This window comes from Aplysia californica, unplaced genomic scaffold (genome assembly GCF_000002075.1).
Source record: "Aplysia californica isolate F4 #8 unplaced genomic scaffold, AplCal3.0 scaffold01108, whole genome shotgun sequence".
NCBI classification, from domain to species: Eukaryota; Metazoa; Mollusca; class Gastropoda; order Aplysiida; family Aplysiidae; genus Aplysia; species Aplysia californica.
Genome location: NW_004798378.1, coordinates 134921 through 141464, shown reverse-complemented (window position 1 = coordinate 141464; position 6544 = coordinate 134921).

Genomic DNA, 6544 nt, shown 5'->3' with positions numbered 1-6544 from the left:
CCCCCTCCCACACACCTTCCCCTCCCACACACCTTCCCCTCCCACACACCTTCCCCTCCCACACCTTCCCCTCCCACACACCTTCCCCTCCCACACACCTTCCCCTCCCACCCCTTCCCGTGACCTACCTCCCTGGCTGTGACCATGTGATGTGACGGCACCAATGAGCAGGTCGAGACATTTGCGCGCGGCGGCCTTGACCTGCAGTGTTTCCTTGTCCACCTCGCCGCCCGCCGTAACGTCGTAGTTGAGCACATAGATATCGCAGGTCACGGCACACAGACTCACTGGCTCCAGCTGGGAAAACAAAAGGTCACTTTTAACCCTATCTGTACGCCCTGAGGTCACTTTGTAAACTCAGAGTTGTATTCCTCACATTTTAGTAAACTAGTTGTACGAAGATCTCTTTGAAACTTTCAGTATTTCTCAATAAATCATTTTGGCAGACTGCTATGCAAAGTGTACGGATTGGATTAACGAGTAAATCTCTTCTTTGGAAAGTGGTGGCACAGAGTTCCCTGCGTTGTATGGATACGATAGTAAAACACGACGTACAGAAAGGGTTACCACGTACAACGTCTGGGCCACTCACCTGCATGACTACGTCAGGGTTCACATGGGACAGCAAGCTGTTTACCACGGACAAAGTCTGGGACAGGAACTGCTTGGACATCTGACCACTGTTCACCGACATGCTCGTGTTCTGTCCGACGCTCAAAGTTTCGCCGCCTGCTGTATCCCCGCCATCTTGTTCTCCGCCATCTTGTTCTCCGCCATCTTGTTCTCCGCCATCTTGTTCTCCACCATCCCGTTCCCCGCCATCTTGTTCCCCACACACCCACGTGCCCATCAGCGGCCTCAGTATGTCGCACACGACCGCACACAGCGGCACCAAGACCCGAGGCTCCGCTCTCACCGACACACACGACCTACTTTTCTGTACTTGACTGAACGGCTGATGGGTACAATGTCAAAGAGGAAAATAATAATCATAATCATAATCATAAAAATAAAACATTAATAATAATAATCATTACTTTTCCGATCCAGACAATAATAATAATAATAATTATAATATAATAAATAGCATTTTTATATAGCACATTCTCACTCAACAGCAAGCTCTATGGACTTTCCAATCTATATTTATATTATATCATCACCCCAGCAGACCATGAAACACTCAGAAACATTCTCAGCTTCCCGGGAAGCATACAGTGCAAGCAGCTGATTAAGCGCTCAAACACTTACAAACTGACAAGATCTTCCGCTGTCTATAGCCGGGTACCCATTCCCACCTGGGTGAAGTGAGGAAAATCTGTGCAAAGTGCCTTTCCCAAGGACACAACGTCGGGCCCCTGACGGGATTCCAAACCCGCGAACAAATAGAACGTCACAGGAGAACAAACTCATTCCACTGACAAATAGAATGGGTTTTTCTTAGTTTGAGCAGCTTTGTTTTAGTACTGGTTTTACAGCCCTTACAACATAATTAGGTCGTGTAAGTGTTGAACATTAATGGCAACAGATGTTTGATAGGAAAGAAGGAGCAAACCACATCACAGCACCCACCAACCACCCACTAACAGAATGACAAAGATCAGAATAATAAACAAAGTCTAGAACAGACACAGAGAATGTTTGCTCCACTTCTCCACGTCGCTAGTGGTACAACAGAAACTCTCTGGCTGTCCACTCACCTCACAACTCTTCCCCCGCCCCCTCTCCCCCCCACCAGGGCAGTGCCACTGACTGAAGTGTCTTTAGGCCATTCCCAAAGGGGGGACATTAACATGTCCTTATGCGCAGTAGAATTGTAAATGGGCTGATTTATCAATGTCATGCTCATACTGTGCTGGAACAACATAGGGGGAACTGCTGCTTTTTCTTTCCTCATCCTTACTATCGTCATTTTTCCTCTACTTCTTTTGTATGTTTGTCACACTCTTGTGACCCGCTATTTCCGGGGTGCCTTGATAGTCGAAGCAGACTTTGTGCTGTTGAGGCTAGAGAGGTGAGCAGAGCAAGCCTGATTCCCTGTAAGGACTTCTCTGTTGACACCCACCCCTTGGACAATTTCGAGTGTCCTTGACCTTCCTCACCTTGGTGAGAGCGAAAACGAGCTGCTGCAAGTTCCTCCACTTGTCCGGGCTGACCTCCCTGTCGGTCAACACTTCCCTGAGGGCCTGGTGCAGACGCGACTGTCTGGACGGTGGACGGACCGTGGCACAGATAGCCCACATGCCACGCAGCACCTATCACACAAACAGACAAAAGGTAGTTTAGTTTAGTTTTCGTTAGAGTTTTACGGCACTTGCAACAGATTTGAGGCGTTGCAAGAGAGTAACAAACACAGTTATCTCCTCACATTTATCTCCTAACAGTTATCTCCTCACAGTGATCTCCTCACAATTATCTCCTCACAGTGATCTCCTCACAGTTATCTCCTCACAATTATCTCCTCACAGACCCCAACTTGTGACAAAACGTGCGGCGAGTTCACCTTGGACGGGCAGGCAAACCCACACATGTCAACCTTTAAATAACCCACACATGTCCCCACACATGTCCCCACACATGTCCCCACACATGTCCCCACACATGTCAACCTTTAAGTAACCCACACATGTCCCCACACATGTCAACCTTTAAGTAACCCACACATGTCCCCACACATGTCAACCTTTAAGTAACCCACACATGTCCCCACACATGTCAACCTTTAAGTAACCCACACATGTCCCCACACATGTCAACCTTTAAGTAACCCACACATGTCAACCTTTAAGTAACCCACACATGTCCCCACACATGTCAACCTTTAAGTAACCCACACATGTCAACCTTTAAGTAACCCACACATGTCAACCTTTAAGTAACCCACACATGTCAACCTTTAAGTAACCCACACATGTCAACCTTTAAGTAACCCACACATGTCAACCTTTAAGTAACCCACACATGTCAACCTTTAAGTAACCCACACATGTCAACCTTTAAGTAACCCACACATGTCCCCACACATGTCCCCACACATGTCAACCTTTAAGTAACCCACACATGTCAACCTTTAAGTAATAATGTCTTTAAAATAAGAAACCAGAGTTTATTCAATCAAAATCTACACATGTCAACCTTTCTGTTTCAACATTTTAAAGAGAAAACGGACACATTTTTGGGAGCAATATATATATAAAACCTGTTCAAATTGTGCATGTCCTGAGTGTAAGCAACAAAGCAAATCTCTCATGGTACAAGCTGGCGGGTGGGGGTGGCTGTGACGAGTTTCAGGGGCTGATATTTTTCCCTTTCACATCCCCAAAACCTGACTAGTTTCGGGGGCGACACTTTCCGGCCAACTGATTGTGCACGGGTGTCAGTTTTTCCCCATGCACTGGTGACTGCAAACTAGATCTACCGGACGCTGAACACTCAACGGGATAATATAAGAAAAAACGTCAGTCGTACCGAGAGTACAGACAAGACACAGCAGTCGCCGGGCGCCCGGGGACCCACAAGATCTACGCCCCACTACAACTCAAGCGTTGGAAGTGAAAGGTAACATTAGTTAAAACTACAAGTTCACTGTTACTTGGATACGTTTTTTTCCGGTGAACTCGCCACACGTTTTGTGTCGACTTGACCGTGTGATCAGTTCCCATGAAAACGACCTACATGTACCACAGCCGGGACCTGACCGTTACTCTCCACCGCCCGGCTCAGCAAGTGTCGCAGCACGGCGTCAAGGTCACGCAGACACAGGACCAGGACACTCGGCAGCGTCTGAGGACAGGACAGAAATGTGGGCTCAGTTTGATTCCAAGACTTGATAGTTTTAGGAGAAAATCTTATAGGATTCAACACTTCTCCCAATTCCTTCACCACCGGCCGGTGACAACGTGTTGCTGCATTGACATCCCATGGAGAAGACAGCCAACTTATCCTTGTCTTCAGTCAGCCTGTCGCTGACTCAAGTTTTAGCAAGAGTTTTACGACACTTGCAACACAATAAAGTCATATTAGTGCCGAAGATTAGAGGCGTTACAAGAGAGTCAGTTACATAGAACATGTGTCAGCTTACTAGTCATTTCGAGGCATCAAGAAACAAAACAGCAAAATTGTTTGGAATATGATGAGGATGATGAAGACAACGATGATGATGATGAGGAAGACGAAGAAGAAGAAGTGCAGAGAATGAAGTACAGGATTAATATTACATCATTTGTACATTTGATGCCTATGCTAAACCCTCTCAAGCTGAAATTCTTTTTCTTTTGAAATCAGACAAAAAAGTGAATGGGTATAATGACCCAATTACATTATTTAAAAGGCGGGACCTCCAAATTTCATGTCTGTCTCTGATAGGATGGAGCCAAATGAGTTGAGAGCTTTGAAAAATCTACATAACGACCCAAGTTCAAGAACCCTCGGTCTGGGAATTGAACTTGGGCCATCAACTCCCTCATCCAGCATGACATCAACCGGGCTAACGAAGCACCCCTGAAATCCCGAGATAACGTCCTCTCACCTCGTCAGCATTCGCTAAGGTCAGTCTGTTCAGTAGGGAGGTCAGATCATTGACGACGCCCGCCCTGGACAAACGCTGCGACATGCCCACTGTCAGTTCTCCCACCACCGTCGACTTCTCGGTCGGCGCGGTACAAGACGCAAGGTCGTCTCTCCTGATGGCGTCCCTGACAACTCGCTCTTGCACGGCGGTCGGGAGACGACGAAACATAACTTGGAATAGCTGCAAAGACAGACGGAGGTACAAATGAAATGTTCTTCAGAATTTTGTCCAAATTTCCTTGTCAGCGCAGAGAAAGACCAAGACACATTTCTCGCACACAACCAAGTTGTTCTCCTTCCATGTCCTCTTTCCATAACCAGATGAGCTGCAATACGACTGACGTGTTGTTTCTATAAAACGACGTTCTGTAGAAAGTTTGGCCCATTTCTCACTAAGTAATGAGTTGTAATACGACTGATGTGTCGATTGTTTCTGTAAAACGACGTTCTGTAGATTCTGTAAAACGACGTTCTGTAGATTCTGTAAAACGGCGTTCTGCAGATTCTGTAAAACGACGTTCTGTAGATTCTGTAAAATGATCTTCTGTAGATTCTGTAAAACGACGTTTTGTAGATTCTGTAAAATGATCTGTAGATTCTGTAAAATGATCTTCTGTAGATTCTGTAAAATGATCTTCTGTAGATTCTGTAAAACGATGCTCTGTAGATTCTGTAAAATGATCTTCTGTAGATTCTGTAAAATGATCTTCTGTAGATTCTGTAAAACGATGCTCTGTAGATTCTGTAAAATGATCTTCTGTAGATTCTGTAAAATGATCTTCTGTAGATTCTGTAAAACGACGTTCTGTAGATTCTGTAAAACGATGTTCTGTAGATTCTGTAAAACGACGTTCTGTAGATTCTGTAAAATGATCTTCTGTAGATTCTGTAAAATGATCTTCTGTAGATTCTGTAAAATGATCTTCTGTAGATTCTGTAAAACGATGCTCTGTAGATTCTGTAAAATGATCTTCTGTAGATTCTGTAAAATGATCTTCTGTAGATTCTGTAAAACGACGTTCTGTAGATTCTATAAACTGACGTTCTGTAAAACGACGTTCTGTAGATTCTGTAAAATGATGTTCTGTAGATTCTGTAAAACGATATTCTGTAGGTTCTGTAAAACGACGTTCTGTAGAAAGATTTACCCACTCCTCACTAAGTAAGCCAATGTCAACAGAACAAGGTTTCCACTTTTTTTTTTTTATTATAGTTGTTCTGTACCAATGTCTGAATGAAAATAGTCCGTGTGTGCGTGTGTGTGTGTGTGTGTGTGTGTGTGTGTGTGTGTGTGTGTGTGTTTGTGTGTGTGTGTGTGTGTGTGTGCATAAATATATATGGCATGAGAAGAAAGGAAGTAGTAAGAAAGGTTTTGAAAAATGGGTATTCCAATGTAAAGCGCATTGAGCTATTTTTTTGGAAATGCGCTATATAAATGTTATATATTATTATCATTTATTATTATTCAACACAAGTATCATGCTTCTCGGTTCTATAGTCATTGCTATACCATTGTCAGACTAAAGTCCCAACGCCGTGCTCCAGCTGGGAGTATATTGGCCACACTAGGACCACCTCAGGAAATCAACAAGTTTATTCTATTTTAGCTTTTGTAAGTTCTACAGCATTTGCAGCACAGATAGGCCATATGAGTAGCGAAGATTAGAGGTATTACTTGAGAGTAACACACAGAGAAAAGGGGAGATAAGGACAACAGATGTTTGATAAGAAAGAAGAAACAAACCACACCAGAGCACCTGCCAACCACCCACAAATATAGAAGTGCAGCGAGGCACAGCTTTAAAAAGTGAGGGGAGGTCTACGGTAATCCCACGACAAGCATGGACAAGGGGCAACAATTCGGGAAGTAACATTGTCCAGTTTGGTGACAATCTAACCTTTTCCAGTTTGGTGACAATCTAACCTTTTCCAGTTTGGTGACAATCTAACCTTTTCCAGTTTGGTGACAATCTAA